The sequence below is a fragment of the Triticum aestivum genome, chromosome 5D, assembly GCF_018294505.1.
Source record: "Triticum aestivum cultivar Chinese Spring chromosome 5D, IWGSC CS RefSeq v2.1, whole genome shotgun sequence".
NCBI lineage: Eukaryota > Viridiplantae > Streptophyta > Magnoliopsida > Poales > Poaceae > Triticum > Triticum aestivum.
In genome coordinates this window covers 41,429,576-41,449,657 of record NC_057808.1, presented here as the reverse complement: position 1 = coordinate 41,449,657, position 20,082 = coordinate 41,429,576, and the positions used below count along the sequence as shown (strand labels likewise).

The 20,082-nt window shown below is 43.8% G+C and overlaps 1 pseudogene; it reads left to right on the top strand.

Moving 5' to 3' along the window:
* The first annotated feature begins 9,571 nt into the window (after positions 1–9,571).
* On the top strand, positions 9,572–17,130 carry LOC123119297 (disease resistance protein Pik-2-like; annotated as a pseudogene).
* Positions 17,131–20,082: the final 2,952 nt, after the last annotated feature.

The window sequence follows — 20,082 nt, the reverse complement described above, 5'->3', positions numbered from 1 at the left end:
CTATCTCCAGCGTAGGATCTGTTCCTGTTCATGCTCAGGTACACAACGTCTAATAACACCATCTACTCCTTCTTTATAAAGATGTGGGTCATCCCAAAAGTAATGTCTCAAATCATAGAAAAACTTTTTCTTTTGCTGGTATGTGAAACTAGGTGGTATGAATTTAGCAACGATGTAATTAGCATAATGAGCATACCATGGAGCAGTCGAGAAGCATTTATGACATTTAGTTGCTCATCCGGAAAGCTATCATCAATAGGTAGTGGGTCATCAAGAACATTTTCTAACCTAGACAAGTTGTCTGCAACGGGGTTCTCAGCTCCCTTTCTACCAACAATATGCAAATCAAATTCTTGTAGCAAGAGAACCCATCTAATAAGTCTAGGTTTAGCATCTTTCTTTTCCATAAGATATTTAATAGCAGCATGATCCATGTGAATAGTTACTTTAGAATCAACAATATAAGGTCTGAACTTATCACAAGCAAATACGACTGCTAAGAATTCATTTTCAGTAGTAGCATAATTTCTTTGAGCATTGTCTAGAGTTTTACTAGCATATTGAATAACATTTAATTTCTTATCAACTCTTTGCCCTAGAACAGCACCTACAGCATGATCACTAGCATCACACATAATTTCAAAGGGTAAATTCCAGTCAGGTGGCTAAACAATAGGTGCAGAAATCAATGCTTTCTTAAGTATTTCAAATGCTTCTACACAATCATCATCAAAGACAAATGGTATATCTTTTTGTAATAAATTAGTCAGAGGCCGAGAAATTTTTGAGAAGTCCTTAATGAACCTCCTATAAAATCCGGCGTGACCAAGGAAACTTCTTATACCTTTGATGTCCTTAGGACATGGCATCTTTTCAATAGCATCAACCTTGGCTTTATCAACCTCAATACCTCTTTCAGAAACTTTATGCCCCAAGACAATACCTTCATTAACCATAAAGTGGCACTTTTCCCAATTCAGGACAAGATTAGTTTCTTCACATCTCTGCAAAACTCGATCAAGGTTGCTCAAGCAATCATCAAAAGAGGATCCATAGACGGAAAAATCATCCATGAAAACCTCACAAATCTTTTCACAAAAGTCGGAGAATATAGCCATCATGCATCTTTGAAAGGTAGCAGGTGCATTACATAAACCAAAAGGCATACGTCTATAAGCAAAAGTACCAAAAGGGCAAGTAAAAGTAGTCTTTGATTGATCACTGGCTAACACAGGTATTTGAGAGAAACCAGAATAACCATCTAGAAAGCAAAAATGTGTATGTTTGGATAATCTTTCTAGCATTTGATCAATAAAAGGTAAGGGGTAATGATCTTTTTAGTAGACTTATTTAATTTGCAGAAATCAATTACCATCCTATAACCTGTAATAATTCTTTGTGGGATCAACTCATCTTTATCATTAGGAACGACGGTAATACCTCCCTTCTTAGGGACACAATGGACAAGACTTACCCACTGACTATCAGCAACGGGATAAATTATACCTGCCTCTAGAAGCTTTAGTATTTCCTTTCTTACCACTTCATCTTAGGATTCAGCCATCGTTGATGATCACGAACTAGTTTGGCATCTTCCTCCAAATTTATTTTATGTTGACATAGAGTGGGACTAATGCCCTTAAGATCATCAAGAGTATATCCAATAGTAGCACGGTGCTTCTTCAGAGTTTTCAATAATCTCTCTTCTTCATGCTCTGAAAGTTTAGCACTAATATAACAGGATATATCTTTTTCTCATCAAGATAAGCATATTTAAGAGTATCAGTCAACGGTTTAAGCTCAAACACGGGATCACCCTTGGGTGGAGAAGGATCCCCTAGGATTTCAACAGGCAAATTGTGTTTCAGGATGGGTTCCTGTTTAAAGAATACTTCATCTATTTCCCTTCTTTCATTCATAAACATATCATTTTCATGGTCTAGCAAATATTGTACTAAAGGATCACTAGGAGGCACGGCAATGGAAGCAAGACCAATAATTTCATCCTTACTAGGAAATTCCTCTTCACGGTGTTGTCTACGAAATTTAGAGAAATTAAACTCATGAGACATATCACCCAAACCAATAGTAACAACATCCTTTTCGCAGTCTATCTTAGCATTAACAGTGTTCAAGAAGGGTCTACCAAATATAATGGGACAAAAGCTATCTTGTGGGGAACCAAGAACAAGAAAATCAGCAGGATATTTAGTTTTCCCACACAAGACTTCAACATCTCTAACAATTCCCATTGGTGAAATGGTATCTCTATTGGCAAGTTTAATTGTGACATCAATATCTTCTAACTCAGCAGGTGCAATATCATGCTTAATTTCTTTGTATAAGTCAATAGGTATTGCACTAGCACTAGCACCCATGTCACATAAGCCATGATAACAATGATCTCCTATTTTAACAGAATATCGGGCATGCCTACCACAGGTCTATGTTTATCTTTAGCACAAGGTTTAGCAATTCTAGCAGTTTCATCACGGAAAGGAATAACATGCCCATCGATATTATCAGACAAGAGATCTTTAACAATAGCAACATTAGGTTCAACTTTGATTTGCTCAGGAGGTGTATAAGTTCTAATACTGCTTTTACGGACCACAGTTGAAGCTTTAGCATGATCCTTTATCCTAACAGGGAAAGGTGGTTTCTCAACATAAGAAGTAGGAACAATAGGATCATTATAAGTGATAGTCTTTTCTTCAACTTTAATAGGTGCAGCTACTTTTACTTCTATGGGAGGATGATATTTAAACCACTTCTCCTTGGGGAGATCAACATAAGTGGCAAAAGATTCACAGAAAGAAGCTACTATCTCAGAGTCAAGTCCATATTTAGTGCTAAATTTACGGAAAACATTGGTATCCATAAAAGATTTAACACAATCAAACTTAGGTGCCATACCTGACTCCTTACCTTCGTCGAGATCCCAATCTTCAGATTTGCGTTTAATTCTATCCAATAAATCCCATTTGAATTCAATAGTCTTCATCATAAAAGAGCCAGCACAAGAAGTATCGAGCATGGTGTGATTGTTATCAGAAAGCCGAGCATAAAAACTTTGAATAATTATTTCTCTTGGGAGTTCATGATTGGGGCATGAATATAACATTGATTTAAGCCTCCCCCAAGCTTGAGCGATGCTTTCTCCTTCGCGAGGCCAAAAATTATAATATATAATTGCGATCACGATGAACAAGATGCATAGGATAAAATTTCTGATGAAATTCCAATTTCAACCGTTTGTAGTTCCATAATCCCGTATCATCACATAGCCTATACCATGTCAATGCATCTTCCTTCAAAGATAAAGGGAAGACCTTCTTCTTAATAAAATCACCGGGTATACCTGCAAGCTTAAATAATCCACAAACTTCATCCACATATATTAGGTGCTCATCAGGATGCTTTGTTCCATCTCCTGCAAAAGGATTAGATAGCAGTTTTTCTAACATACCCGAAGGAATCTCAAAGTGGAAATTTTCATTTTCAGTAGGTTTAGTAGGTTGAGGAGCAACTCTTTGCTCTACTGGTCGGGGTGAAGATACCCCGAACAAGCCCCTCAGAGGATTACTTTCCATAGTAACAAGTGGCAGTAAATTTCAGCACACTATATAAATTTTTCCTTACCAAATTCCACCTACCAAAGGCGCTTCACTCCCCGGCAACGGCGCCAGAAAAGAGTCTTGATGACCCACAAGTATAGGGGATCTATCGTAGTCCTTTCGATAAGTAAGAGTGTCGAACCCAACAAGGAGAAAAAGGAAATGATAAGCGGTTTTCAGCAAGGTATTCTCTGCAAGCACTGAAATAATAGGTAACAGATAGTTTTGTGATAGGATAATTTGTAACAAGCAACAAGTAACAAAAGTAAATAAAGTGCAGCAAGGTGGCCCAATCCTTTTTGTAGCAAAGGACAAGCCTGGACAAACTCTTATATAGAGAAAAGCGCTCCCGAGGACACATGGGAATTATCGTCAAGCTAGTTTTCATCACGTTCATATGATTCGCGTTCGGTACTTTGATAATTTGATATGTGGGTGGACCGGTGCTTGGGTGCTGTTCTTACTTGAACAAGCATCCCACTTATGATTAACCTCTATTGCAAGCATCCGCAACTACAACAAAAGTATTAAGGTAAACCTAACCATAGCATGAAACATATGGATCCAAATCAGCCCCTTACGAAGCAACGCATAAACTAGGGTTTAAGCTTCTGTCACTCTAGCAACCCATCATCTACTTATTACTTCCCAATGCCTTCCTCTAGGCCCAAATAATGGTGAAGTGTTATGTAGTTGACGTTCACATAACACCACTAGATAATAGACAACATACATCTCATCAAAATATCGAACGAATACCAAATTCACATGACTACTAATAGCAAGACTTCTCCCATGTCCTCAGGAACAAACGTAACTACTCACAAAGCATATTCATGTTCATAATCAGAGGGGTATTAATATGCATATAGGATCTGAACATATGATCTTCCACCAAGTAAACCAACTAGCATCAACTACAAGGAGTAATCAACACTACTAGCAACCTACAGGTACCAATCTCAGACTTGGAGACAAGAATTGGATACAAGAGATGAACTAGGGTTTGAGAGGAGATGGTGCTGGTGAAGATGTTGATGGAGATTGCCCTCTCCCGATGAGAGGAGCGTTGGTGATGGCGATGGCGATGATTTCCCCCTCCCGGAGGGAAGTGTCCCCGGCAGAACAGCGCTGCCGGAGCCCTAGATTGGTTCCGCCAAGGTTCCGCCTCGTGGCGGCGGAGTCTCGTCCCGAAAGCTTGCTTATGATTTTTCTTCGGACGAAAGACTTCATATAGCAGAAGATGGCCACCGGAGGGCCAACAGGGGGCCCACGAGGCAGGGGGCGCGCCCCCCACCCTCGTGGCCAGGTGGGGCCCCCTGGCGTATTTCTTCCGCTCAATATTTTTTATTATTTCCAAAAATAACTTTCGTGGAGTTTCAGGACTTTTGGAGTTGTGCAGAATAGGTCTCTAATATTTGCTCCTTTTCCAGCCCAGAATTCCAGCTGTCGGCATTCTCCCTCCTTATGTAAACCTTATAAAATAAGAGAGAATAGGCATGAGTATTGTGACATAATGTGTAATAACAGCCCATAATGCAATAAATATCGATATAAAAGCATGATGCAAAATGGACGTATCAGACTACACCCAGTGGGTGCACTTAGCGTGCCCCCACTGGTCCAGATTCCACTCGACGTGGTCTGTCCAGGTTGAGTGTAAAAAAAAGAGTTGCTCTCAGACCATAGTCGACTGCCTGCAGTCGACCACGGTCTCGGGGACTACACCCAGTGGGTGCACTTAGCGTGCTCCCACTGGTTCAGGTTCCACTCGTCATGGTCCATCCAGGTCGAGTGAGGAAATTCTGATTCTCATACCACAGTCGACTGCCCGCAGTCAACTATGGTCTCAGGGACTACACCCAGTGGGTGCACTCAGCGTGCCCCCACTGGTTCAAAGATTCAATCGACAACAACATAGTCAGCTCAAAGTATGAATTTGCTCAGTGGCAAATCAAAACACCCAGTGGGTGTACAGATGCGAAGCGCAGACAGATGAAAAGATTCTTTGAAAGAAAGTTTTCAGGTACCATATCCTAACAGAACAAGCCAAAAGAGTCAGTCGGCAATCTGCTAACCTGGACGTTGCTCTGGAGAGCGGAGCTGGCATCATAAGCAGCTTGGCTGGCTTCCCGCACCATCTTCATCTTCTCCATCATAATGCCCGCCTGGCGTATAGCCTCTTTGGCAGCACCCACCTGGTCCTCTGGGACGTGATGTGCAGCAAAAAGTGAGGGTGGATCGGCGGGAGTCTGTGCGGCTGACGCCGAAGGCTGAGCACTCGACAGCGGTATGGCGAAAGAGACAGAAGTCCGATTGGTATCACCGGCGTCCTGAATTACCGGTTCTGCCACCGGCGTCGACTGAGGAGTCTTGCCAGCGGACGTTTTCCTGTTTCTTCTCCCCAAGGGCCTCTGTGGATTGTCCTCGTCGTCGTCGGGGAGGTCAATAATGTTGAGAGGATCTGTAAAAAGATCAGTCGCCAAAAGTTCATCCTCGATTGGTTATATCACAGTTCAATCGACAAAGCAAAGACAAGATCGCAAAGATTATACCTGGGTTGGAGGTGACCGCATCTTCCATGTCCTCGTCCTCATTTTTGTAAGCAGAGGCCCCAGAGGTAGCGGCACTGCTAGTTTCAAGATTCAGTCGGTCAAACCAAGGAAAAATAGACAACGTAGAATTCCGGGTAAAATTGAAGACAGAATACTTACGCGGAGACAACAGGGATGTCAATTTTGATTCTGGGCAGCGCCTTCTGAGTCTTCTGCACTACAACCTTGGACTGCTTTGGAGCCTTTTCAGTCGGTGCCGGTGAAGACGTCCGAGGATGCTTTGACGACTGCACGGTCTGAACGGTTGCCTTGTCGCGGGCGCTCGCCGGATCGTGGGTGAGCTTAGATCGCCTTTCCCTGCGGGGAGGTGAGTCGACCTCTTCTCCATCACTCGGGTCGTCGCTCTCCTCGTCCCCTTCACCGTCAGAATGCCACTCGCCGCTTTCACCTCCGCTTGCCTCCCCTTCCGGGTCTTGCTCCTGCTCTCCGTTGGGCATCGAATACATCTCAGTAAGGGCCTAGAAGAAAACAAGCAAGACAAAGTCAGTTGGTGGACCATAAATAGTTGCATGATAAATCAAGATAACACTCGGTAATTCAGAGTTGGACCTTGTCTGGTTCATAGGATTGGTCGAGTGGAGGGATTCGCCTGCCCCCCCTGGGGTTATCTTTGTTGCTAGTGATACCCCTCAACCACTTCTCCACCGTATCCTCGTCGGCTTCTTCTGGATGCACCCGAGTGGAATCTTCAATGCCCGAATACATCCACATCGGATGGTCACGGGCCTGAAGTGGCTGAATACGTCGTCTGAGGAAGACTTCCAGCAGATCCATACCGGTCACGCCCTCACGAATGAGGTAGACCACTCGCTCAACCATCACCTTCACCTCTGCTTTCTCCCCCGGGGTCACTTTCAAGGCGGAGGGCTTCTCCACGCGAGCCATAGAAAAGGGAGGAAGTCCAGTCGACTGTCCTGGAGTCGGCTGGTCTTTGCAGTAAACCAGGTCGACTGCCACCCTCAGACTGACTCGGGAAGGATTATGGCTGGGAAATAGCTCTTACCCCTCAATTGAATTCCAAGACCCCCACACATCTGGATCACTTTTGTCTTCTCGTCACTCGGATTGGCCTTTTTGACCGACTGGGAGCAACACGTGAAAATGCTTGAAGAGGCCCCAGTGTGGTCGACAACCCAAGAAATTTTCGCACAGAGACACGAAAGCAGCAAGATACACGATGGTGTTGGGGGAAAAGTGGTGAAGTTGTGCCCCAAAGAAGTTCAAGAAAGCTCGGAAAAAAGGATGGGGAGGCAAAGAAAACTCGCGGTCGACGTGGGTGGCGAGGAGGACACACTCACCCTCATGCGGTCGGGGCTCAGTCTCGTCCGCCGGGAGCCGCGCAGATCCGTGGGGGATCAATCCCTCCTCGGCCAGATCGTCGATGTCGTCCTGGCGAATCATCGACCGGATCCAATCTCCCTGGATCCAGCCGCGCGGAAGACCGGACCTCGAGGAAGATCCGCCCCGGCTGGACTTCTTCCCCTTCGCCTTCGCCGTCGCCTTCTTCACGCGCTCCAATGCCACCGTCTTATCCTTCCCCATCGCGGTGGACAGAGCTCGAACGGAGCAGCGGCGTCGGGGCAGGAGCGGATGCGGTGGAGAGAACAGAGAAGGAAGAGGAAGAATGTATGCGCACTGTTCAAAAACCCCGGACCGACGCCTTATATGAGGTCGCTTCCGAGTGACTGACTTGCGGGCCCGGGCGATCTTATCAAATCCCGCAACAGTCGCGCGAGCGATACGTGGCGAAAAAGGCGGCACGGAAATCAAGGCGGCCCTGCCTTATCCAGCCTGATTGCTGCGACCTCCTCCGCCCCGCGCGCTTCCCAAAAATTCGAATCCCGCGAGATCCGCGGGCAGCAGAACAACCTGTCAGACAAAAGATTTTCTCCGCATCAACACTCGAAGCTTTCCGGCAAAAGTCCACTCGACGAAACCAAGAATGGATCAAGGCGACTGAACAAGAAGTTGAAGTCATCATGATTGTTCATTTAATCCCAGGAAAAGGCGTTTCCGAAGCACAAAAGTTGAGTCGGAGAGATTATCAACTCCTTCTCCACTCGAACCCTGAACCATTCGGGGGCTAATGATGAAGCCATGTACCTAGGGTAGGGTCATAGGCCTGACCTAGACACCCTCCCCTAGGACTTCACCCTAAAACCAGAAGCATTCGAAGAGGAGTCATCATCCACTCGACCATGAGGCATTCCACTCGGAAGACTCGAAGTCACTCGACCATGGAGACTGTCACTCGACCGCCAGAAGATCTAAAGCCACTCCGCACTGCAACGGTCGGACATTACATCATAGCTTTAATGGTCATTACGTCTCTTTATTACTAGCGTTACCGGTAACGCCCCCCTCTTGATGTACCTTAAATCCCTTGTAACGTGGGCTGGCTGGGGGTGCTGGCGCACTCTATATAAGCCACCCTCCCCCACATGCACAAGGGTTGGCATACCTGTAAACACACACATACATAATCCAGTCGACCGCCTCCGGGCTCCGAGACGTAGGGCTGTTACTTCTTCCGAGAAGGGCCTGAACTCGTAAAACTCGTGTGTACAACTTCGCCATAGCTAGGATCTTGCCTCTCCATACTTACCCCCCCCCTATTCTACTGTCAGTCTTAGTACCACGACAGGCGCAGCAAATAAGCAGCGCGCGATTGAGTTTCGGCCCCCGCGCTGAACTACATATGCCGCGCGCGCTGTTTTTGCGCACCCGTTGGAGCAACTATGCCGGTTGCGCGCGCGCTAAAACGGGCAATTTTGCGGCGCGGCGCTAGTTTGGCGCGGCTGTTGGAGATGCTCTAAAGCAATGTTGGTCCCGACGCATTAAAAATGCTACAGTGGCGTGCTAAAACTTTTATTGGGCACGGAATTTTTATGCGTCCGTTCGAGATGCTCTTAAGCAGATACGGTCACAGCAATACGAGTCATGATTGGATAAAAAGTTTAACCTTGTCAACGCTGCTAGCCTCATGGAAGAATATGACTAGATAGATACTCGAGCATTGTTCAAGAAGCAAAGAGGCATTTTGCCGCGGGAAGATAGTCTAAGCTTGCAAAGATTCATCCATCTCGAAATAGGGTGAGCCATTCCTCGGCAAATCTTGTAAGATCAAACTTTAGATCTACCCAGGTCGGTCAACTCATCAGTATGGCCCTATTTTATGAAATGGAATCTCCCTTTCTTCTTGAAAACAAAGAGAGGGCAAATGGAAATAAAATAAACATGTGCTTTTACACACACAAAAAAAAACACGCGATTTAGAAGGGCCAGCCCATTTTACATAACGGAGAAGAAAGGGAGCCCAGTTGCCCGACGGACCCCAAAAGTAGAGTTTTTCCACCCCCTACTCTTCCCCCTGGCGTCCCTCCGCCGCCGGCGATTCTGATTCTTGCTGCTGCTCCACGCCTCCTCCGCCATTGCCGAGCTGCCCTCCATTCGAGCCCAATCCATTCAACCCTCTTTCCCCAGGCCATCAACTAGACCGGAAGTATAGAATCCCTCTTTACCAAGGAAGCAAGCCACTATGAAGATGCGTATGTATGCTGCTGCTGCGCCAACAAGAAAAGAAGCTTCTTTGTTCTTTCCCCCTCCTCGTCTTCCCTGGAGGATGGATGCGCCGCCAAGAAGGAAAGGCTCGCACTACATGGCCCGGCTTTATCTCTCTTTCTCCACCGTGCTTCCTTCCCCATCTGAAGCCACAGCGGCCTTCTTCGTGGTAATTTCTTTTGTCTTTCTTCTTCTTATTATTAGTCTGCTCTGGTGCTGGATCTATCACACCCTCTGAATAACTGGAACATTTGGCCATCTGCTAATTGTAGTTTGTGAATCGTAAATTATCCTTCTTATTACTCTGCTCTAGTGGCCATTTGCTAATTAGTTTGTCAATTCTAAATTATCTTTCTGGTTTGCCATTTTGCAGATCTCTCAAGTTCAGTCGCTTGGCGTCGAGGCTGCGCTCACGCTCTTGGATATCAACCCCATTTTGGTCGCTCACGAAGCTGCCGTCCACAACACCACCAGGTAGTATATGCTCTGTTTCCTCTCTGTTATTTGCCTCTTCAGATTTAGCTCAAGCCCAGCCATTGATTGCTCCAACTGATTTTTTTTGCAGTACAGCCTCTATCCGTAAAAACTAGTTGAATTGATCTACAGAAACATCCAGTAAAATGGAGGGGACGGCCATCAGCATCGGCAAGTCCGTGTTGAGCGGGGCGCTCAACTACGCCCAGTCGGCTGTGGCCCAGGAGGTGGCTCTGCAGCTTGGTGTCCAGCGTGACCATTCCTTCATCAGGGGTGAGCTCGAGATGATGCAGTCATTCCTCATGGCTGCACACGACGAGCGAGACGACAATAAGGTGGTCAAGACTTGGGTGAAACAAGTCCGCGACGTGTCCTACTCTGTCGAGGACTGCCTCCTGGATATTGCTGTCCGTTTGGAGAAGCAGTCTTGGTGGTGTCTCTCTCTCGCAAGGTGCTAGCACGTCGTTATGTGGCAAACCAGATGAAGGACCTCAGAGCTGAGGTGGAGGAGGTCAGCCAGAGGAACCAACGGTACCACCTCATCAAGGGCTCTAGCTCCAAGCCTACCTCTGCTGTTGGGCAGCCTATCATGTCCAGCGCGACGATGTCTGCCGCCTATCATGCAAGGCTGCGGCGGCATAAAGCAAAAATGGATCTTGTTGAGTTGATCAATTACAAGGATAATGCACTTCAAGTGATAGCGTTGTGGGGCACAAGTAGCACTGATCTGGGGGAGATATCCATCATCAAAAGTGCTTATGAAGATCCCATGATACACAACAATTTTGATTGTTGTGCTTGGATCACATTGATGTGTCCTTTCAGTCAGACAGACTTCATTCGAAGCATTGTTAGGCAAATCTGTGTTAATTCTCTTCAAAAGACAGGAGAGGAAGGGAAAACAACTATTGGGGCCCAAGTTTTGAAGATGATGGCGACGACAAAAGAAGATGGTTTGGCTTGTGAGTTCAAGAGATATTTGAATGACAAGAGTTACCTTATTGTACTCAATGACATACACAAGATTGAAGAGTGGGATTGCATTAAAACATGTTTCCCAAACAACAACAATAAAGGAAGCCGAATCATAGTGTGCACCGAGCAAGTTGAAGTTGCATGCTTATGCATAGGAGCAGAGGATGAAGCTTTAGTGCATAAGAAGTTATTTGCTGATGAGTCTCTTTATGCTTTCTACAGTAAGGTAAATTTTTAAGTCCTCACAATTTTCTAATTAACTCTACACTTGTTTTTTTCTTGGTTCACTGTCTCAACCACTGGTTTACATAAATAACTAGACTTGGACTTGTGTTGTGATGAAAGTTTTAGGTTCATCACCGTTCCCTCTATACATTTCACTTACATAGTTTAATTAAATAATAATGTATCAAAGCCTATGTGCAAAATTGACCTCATTTGCTGTTTCTACACCACCCTCCCTTCCCCATCATCGGGTTGCTTGTCCTCTGCCTTAGGCCCTTAGCTAGCCTTAGATTCAATATTGATCATGCAAATAATTCTAGTGGTTACAACTTCATACTCCATTTGTTGTGGTTACAACTTCATACTCGATTTGTATTGGTTACAACTTCATGCTCAAGTCCTCAACTCTTGCATGGAGTTATTTGGCTTCTTATATTTTTCTAGGGGCCATTGTCAGCAACCACATACTTCTTTCATAAATTAACTAGACTTGAACATGTGTTGTCATGAAAGTTGTAGGTTAATAACCATTCTACATAATTTAGTTAAAAATTAATTATATATTTCCTCTTCTTAATGAGAAAGAATTTGTATGATTGATATACATTGCACTTATGCTACATCTGAGATATATAGTAACCTTAATGTATCAAGGCAAATGTGCAAAAATTACTACATCTGATGTTTCTACACCTCCACATCCCTTCACCATCACCTAGTTGCATGTCCTCTGCCTTAGATCCAATGAACATGCAGGTAATACGATTGGTTACATCTACACCTCATATACTCCATTCATTTTCTAGCTCAAGCCATCAACTCTTGCATGGATTTATTTGGATTCCTATACTTAACTAGCGTTCACTGGTCAGTAGATACTTCCATAAATTATATTCTCTCTATCTTCTTCAGACACCAAATGAAAGCAAGCAAAGTATGAAGTTCCCCCAAAAAGTTCCGACATATATTGTGACTAACAACTAATGAATGGTCAAAAAAATTAATCTGGCAAAGGGATCATTATATACTATCATCATCCTCTAATTGTTTCATGAATTTTGGAAAGGTTCCAACCATTGGAACTCTTAACAGTGTCACTGATGAAAATTCCTAGTACATGTTTTATGTGTAAACCTATCTTATTTTCCGTAATATTTTTGCTTGATATTTTGCATGTTCAAGCTAATTGTGTGCTTGTATTTAGGTATATCAGGAGGGAAGGAATTCAGCAGAAAAAGGATCCGTCTCATACGTAGTCTCTACTGGTGTTAACAACTCTACACACAAGAACATCCTCACTCGCACGGAGACAATGACTACTCTAGAGGAATCTTGTCTCATCGGGAGAGGGAATGAAAAAGTGGAAATCATCAAACTAATCTCAAATAAAGATCTCCAGCATTTTCATGTGATTTCCTTGTGGGGAATGGGTGGTATTGGAAAAACAACACTAGTGACAGATATTTATCAAAGCCAAGAGATCAGTAGCATGTTTGATAAGCGTGCTTGTGTCACAGTCATGCGCCCTTTCAACTCAGCAACACTCCTGGAGAGTTTAATTATGCAATTCAGAGATAAGAATGAAGATAAAAATGAGACAGATTTGAGGAAATGTTTAGAAGGAAAGAGATATTTGCTTGTTCTTGATGATCTGTGGTCCAGAGTAGAGTGGGATGCTATAAAAGAGTATTTGCCAGAAACTGCAGCAAGCTGCGTAATAGTCACCACAAGGGAAGAGAATATCGCCAAGCAGTGCTCAAGGAATAAAAGAAACATATACAGGCTCAACCATCTGGGCCCTAATGACGCATGTGCTCTTTTCACCAAAAAGGTACAAATGGAGCAATGTCATACTCAATGCTTCTCCCTCTTATTTATATTACATTTATGGAATAAATGTTGTCAATTTGTTTATTTCTTTTTTGAAGGGCCAATTTTTTTTATTTCAGCGAATGCTAAACTACTTTAAACTTCACAAACAATATCTTTATGTCCACTAGAAAATTGGAATTGCCATTCGTTTGAAATCTTATGCAATAGCTAGAATAATACTCCCTCTGTAAAGAAATATAAGAGCGTTTAGATCACTATCTTATATTTCTTTACAGAGGGAGTACATATAAATACAAAAAGCTTTGGTACATAAACTACGATTACAATAAGGTGGAGACATGATAATTTGTATAGTTATAGTTAGGCCCAACCAAATTATTTGTACATTTTGTAGCTGTCAAAGTGAAGTAGGATATCCAGGTTTCGCTAGCGAACAGCAAAGAAGTCAGACAGTAGAAGTGCAAACAAAGGTCCATCCCTTTTCTTGTGGATACTGTCTCAAAATTTTCATCCACTCGGATCTACCGCAATAAAAACACATGCTTCAGTAATCATGGAAGAATATGCGATCTACTTGTAAGAAACTTTACTCAGTGTCTCATCGGCCGTATTTGGCTCAGTCCTCTTTAAATCAAGCCACTCTCTTAATCCAGATTTGAATTTAGATGGTTCGCGGTTCTTCTTTTTCTCGCATTGATATGGGAGTTTATAGAAAATCTATAAATAGTATATGTTATAATAAACTATATTATATTTATATATTTACATAAAAGGAAACCATACATCTTTAAAGTACAAATTGATAATTTGGAGCATCCTGATATTTTCATTTCTTGAAGTCGAGCATATTTTCGTATCTCCTGCCATGCTAACAATACATGAATTGAAAGAATCTTTAACCGAACTTCGCTTTTATTGAACAGAGAAACAAGGGTCCTACAGTATGATTATTTATAATGTTAAAACATTCTGCTTGTAGCATGGCAACACCGCTATTAACCTCTATCAAACAACATATATTCCTAGTTTACTACAAGAGTGCTGATGGGACAGAATATCATATGGATATATAATGAGATAATCTATTTGATCAGACCTAAGAATTGTAGTAACCGGGCAATACATCTGATTAGAAGCGAAAAAAATCTTGTCTTTGAAACTCGTAAATGGCTGACAAGCTCAAGTATATCATCCAAAACATTGGCATGCTTGGGCATGCATATGTATAAACGAAAATGTTTCATATGAAGCTCCTTTGAAATTCAAGCGCTGCAGACGTACCACTAAGAAGGCTAAGGCAGGTTTTGAATCCTGCAAATGCAGTTGACAAATATAGAGAAAATACAGCAGGTCATATGAGTTGTTACATTTAGTTTCTCTCGAATATATTACATTTATTTTTACATTCAGAATTTTGATTTTGAAGGAGTTTTTGGTTTGTTCAAAGAAAAAAGTTGTTTTCAGTGGGTTGTTTTTTTAAGATAGTAGGCATGTTGTCTGGCTTTATATTGACGAAAGCCCCAATTACAGAGTAGGATTGCATGAAGTAAATCACCATTGCACCATGCGTACATTTCTAGGTGGGAGGGTAATATTTTTAGGAAGAAAAGTGATGATGTACTAAGTGAAAAAGGAGTACTTATATGATTTCTTGTAGTGCTAAATGACATGATTGATATGGATTTCAGGTATTTAAGGAGACCATAAATTTGGATGAGCAATATCCGGAGTTGGTTGAACAAGCAAAACTGATATTGAAGAAGTGCAAAGGACTTCCCCTTGCACTAGTCACCATAGGTGGCTTCTTGGCAAGCCAACCAAAAACTGCTTTTGAATGGAGAAAATTGAATGAGCATATCAGTGCTGAGTTGGAGATGAATCCAGAACTTGAGATCATAAAAGCAGTCCTTATGAAAAGCTATGATGGTTTACCCTATTACCTCAAGGCTTGTTTCTTGTATCTGGCCATCTTTCCAGAAGACCAGAAGATTGCACGGAGACGCTTAGTGCGTCGTTGGATTGCAGAGAGTTACTCAAGTGAGGTGCGTGGCAAGTCAGTGGAGGAAGTATTGGAGTGTTACTTCATGGAACTTTTAAGCAGGAGCATGATCCTGCCATCTCAACAGTCAATTCATAGTAGGAAAGGAATTGACTCCTGCCATGTCCATGATCTCATTCGTGAAATTGCCATCTCAAAGGCTATGGAGGAAAATCTTGCATTCACATTGGAGGAAGGTTGCAGCTTAAATAACCAAGGCATGGTGCGTCATCTTGCTGTAAGCAGCAATTGGAAGGGGGATCAGTGTGAGTTTGAGAATATAGTAGACTTGTCCCGTGTACGATCACTGACAGTGTTTGGAAATTGGAGGCCATTTTACATTTCTGATAAGATGAGGTTGCTACGAGTGCTGGATTTGGAAGGCGAGTGGGATCTAGTTGATCATCACCTTCAGCACATTGGGAAGCTTGTACATCTTAGATATCTTTCCCTAAGAGGACATCATACAATATTTCACCTGCCAAATTCATTGGGGAACCTGAGACAGCTCCACACATTAGATATTTCAGGTACAAGCATAATAAAACTACCAAGGACCATCATCAAGCTTGAGAAGATGGAACACATTCTTGCTAGTGGCACAGGAGATGCAGGTAGTCATATAGATGCAGATAAGCAGTCTCTGATGTTGCCTCTGTGTTCAGCGTATTGTTGTGTGGCATGTTGTACACGGAGGATCCTAGAAAATGAACTCGATCTTGATGATAGTGCACAACTTAACAGGCGTGATATATGCACTATGTTCTGTTGCAACATATTACCATATTTTGTGGCGGGACGAAATCCAGGTGGTGTTGAAGTGCCAAGGGGAATTTGGAAACTGAAGGCCCTGCACACACTGCGTACTGTGGACTTCTCAGTGGGGAAGGCTGTTCTACAAGATATAAAAAAGCTCACCCGGATACGCAAGTTAGGATTGACAGGCATCAACAAGAGAAATGGTCAAGAGTTGTGTTCAGCAATTTCTCGTCTCAACAGCCTGGAGTCATTGTCACTGCAATCACATGGAGAGACAGGTTTATCAGTCTGCTTGGATGGCCTGTCCTCACCTCCAAAAAACCTGCAGAGCCTCAAGTTGATAGGCAACCTGGTTAAGCTGCCGGAGTGGATCCAGGGGCTGAAAAATGTTGTGAAGCTGAAGCTAGATGGGTCGAGGATATCGGAGCATGATGCGGCCATACAAGTCCTTGGGAGTCTACCAAACCTGGCCACCCTACGTCTATTGGATAACTCGTTCGTTGGTGAAGAGGTCCGTTTAAGTTTCTGTCAGGAGGCATTCCCGAGCCTGAAGGTGCTGCAGTTGGATTGCATAGGAGACCTCAAGTTGGTGGGATTTGAAGAAGGAGCAACCCCTAAGCTTGAGTTGCTACAGTATTCTAAACTGAGGAGCAGTCCCAGTGTTGGGTTGTTCTGTGGGTTTCCACATCTGCCAAGCCTCAAGGAATTTATGCTGAATAGGAGTGACTGGCGTGATACCAAGTTGATGGAGGACCTGCGAGGCCAGCTCGCAGAGAATAAGAACGGCCCGTTTTGAAGAGTTATAGTACTCCCTACGTCCGAAAAAGCTTGTCCTTCAGATGGGTGTATTTAGCACAAAATGGACGGAGGGAGTAGCTAGTTGTACTCTACTGTCTTTTTTTACTGTATCTTGACATTCATGTATTACGTCCCTCTCTTGTAGTATTTCCTTTTGTACCTTACTACAATATATATACCCCCTAGCTACAACGGCTGATTTTATATGAAAAAGAGGCATTCATCGTTTTTTTCATTCATGATAACTTTGATTTATACAGCACAATTCTCCTCTTTTTTGCTAAAAAAGAGAGGAAAATGCAAAAAAAAAAAAACATGTGGTTTTTTAACAATAAAAATAAGAAATGCACATTTTACATTACAACCCCAATAAGGACCCAAGCCCATTGTGCTGATGGATCATGGACTCGTCTTCTCTTTCTTTATCTGGAGCCCAACGGATCCCGGAACAGTACGCTGGTGCTGTTTCCATGTGCTGCCCTCGGACGCAGTGGCGGAGCGTGAATCAAATATTAGGAGGGGCCAAATGAGTGTATATGGCATAGAAAAGGCTAGGATGATCAGAGACGCCGGACGATTAGTATAGCAATTAGCAGATAAGTAAGTGTATTTGGTAAATTTTCCTCTTGGAAGGGGGGCCAGGGCCCGGAATTGTCCCCACTACGCTCTATGGACGCACTATGTGCTGCCCTCGGGCGCACTATGGATTTGTTGCGGCGATGTCCGCCCCGCTTTTGTTGGGTCTCTGTGCCCCTGGTGACCATGAGTTGGATCGGATCGGTAAGATGATGTAGGGGGGCTCCACGCCGGCATGGTGGACAGAGTCCTTCTCCGACGAAAACCCTACGCCTTCCCACAAGGAACCAGACACGAGGGCCTCGCCATATACAGACATCGGGGACGGGGCTCATGGTGGAACGCACCCTGAATTTCGTCATCTTGTAGACCACACAAAGCTACAAGCCGACGCTACGACCTGCAGCAATGTCGACGTCTGCGTCCACGCCAGAGATCACACTGGAGGTGCCAAAAGTGAACCCCAAAACCGGTGGACGCGATCATGGGGCTCCCCTTGCAGAAGCTGCCCGCCCAAAGCCGGTGGACGGGGAATCTGCGGGACCAATGGTGTCAATCCCTGACGCACGCGCTCTCATTGCTGAGACAAGGAGGAGTCGGAGGTGATAGCCGATCATCAGAAGGAAGGTGCGGAGGAAGGATCAGCAACTATTATACCAGCACTGCATGGCATTGTTAAATACACTGCTTCATATGGAGACTTGGACCTACCCATGTCTGATGCAGTTTCAGTTCCGGGGAAAAGGTATACACGGCATCAGGAAGAGGAGCAGGCCGCGGCTAGGGCTGGACCAAAAGCTTGTAGCTCGCGAGCTTAATGAGCGCTCGATAGTTCGGTTCGTTAAGCTCGTAGCTCGCTTCTTAATGAACAGAGTCAATCATTGATTTCAACTCGTTAAGCTTAACGAGCTTAACGAACGAGCTAATGAGTTTCACGAGTAGCTTGTTAAGCTTATTAGTAACAAGACAACACATATTTTCATCTTACATGACAAACTTTTTGTACCACCTCTGCCATCTATTCAATCTAATCGACATATGAGGCAACAAACTAGTGGATTTCTTTTTGTAGTCACCATATTTCATCTTGTAAACCACACCTACACATTTATCCTGTATATCATAGCACATTATAAGCTTGGAGGAAAAGGAGGCGACCAGCCATGGGGCCGCTGGCGAACTGACGGGGCCAAGTGTGGCGCCCCATCAAGAGCAATGAGTCTCCTCAGCTGAAATTGTCGAGGAGTGGGTAATAAATCGATAGTTCATGACCTGGTAGCGCTCTCAAAGGCTGTCGGAGTGAGTTTTATTTTTCTTTGTGAAACTAGGCAAAAAGCAGAAAAAGTCCATTGTCTTCGAGGAAGATTAGCTCTGAATAGTTTTGCCGGTTTTGATAGAGATGGTCTCAGTGGTGGTCTAGGGTTGTTTTGGAACGACCTAATGCACGTTGAAATAAAGGATGTTAATGAGAGGTATATTGATGTTTATGTGTGTGTGTCTGAAGGAGCCCGTCTTTGGCGTCTCACCTGTGTGTATGGAGAGCCGAGAGTGGAAAATCGTCATCACATGTGGTCTCTTTATGCAAACATTAAAAGCCCAATCAGATCTTCCTTTGTGTGTCTTGGGGGATTTTAATGAAGCCATGTGGTCTTTTGAGCACTTTTCTACTTCGCAACGCAGCGAAGGTCAAATGCTTGCTTTTTGAGATACTCTTGAGATGTGCGGTCTGATTGATTTGGGGTTCTCAGGACTACCTTTTACATTTGATAACAAATGTCGTGGAAGACACAATGTTAAAGTCCGTTTGGACCGTATGGTTGCTGATAATAGATGGAGGAACATTTTTTTCTGAATCAAGAGTTGTGCATAAGGTATCGCCATGTTCTAATCAGACAGTCCCATTGTACTCCTATGCGAAGGCGAAGTACTGCAACAACAGCGGCCGCGACAGCGCTGATATGAGATCATGTGGGAACGAGAGCCCAGCCTCCCAGAGAAAGTACAAAATGCATGGGCTGAAGCCGGTGGAAAGGTGCATCTTGGTCGCATACACAGTGGACTTGGCTCCCTGATGGATGTGTTACATGTTTGGAGTAGCGAAAAATTTGGAAGTGTGACCAGACGACTCGAATAGTCTCAGACTCAGCTAGAGGAACTCCTTAACATGAACTAGTGATTGGGGCGCCACCTATGGTGCCGCTTAGAGAAAGTTGTGCGCATATTTTCATTTAAAAAAATATAGAGTCCTCGCCTCTGTCTAAAACAACATCTCAAAAAAAAAACCTCACCTTCATCTAAAAAAAGAAGTAAACAAGAAAAAAGAAAAAAAAAATACCACCACAGCCTACCAACGAACGCCAATGTCCTCACCTCCATCTAAAAAGAAAAAATACATTTAAAAAATAATCCGCACCTTCATCTAAAAAAATTCTAAAGGATTTCTCACCGTGGCCAACCAGCTTGCACCACGTGGCATGGCTGGTTGGCCGCCCTTCACGCGACACTTAATGGGTTTAATGCTAACCGAGACGAGATACGGCGTGTGACAGATGAGATGAACGAACTTCTATATAGGGAGGAGCTAATGTGGCTGCAAAGGTCAAGATTTGAC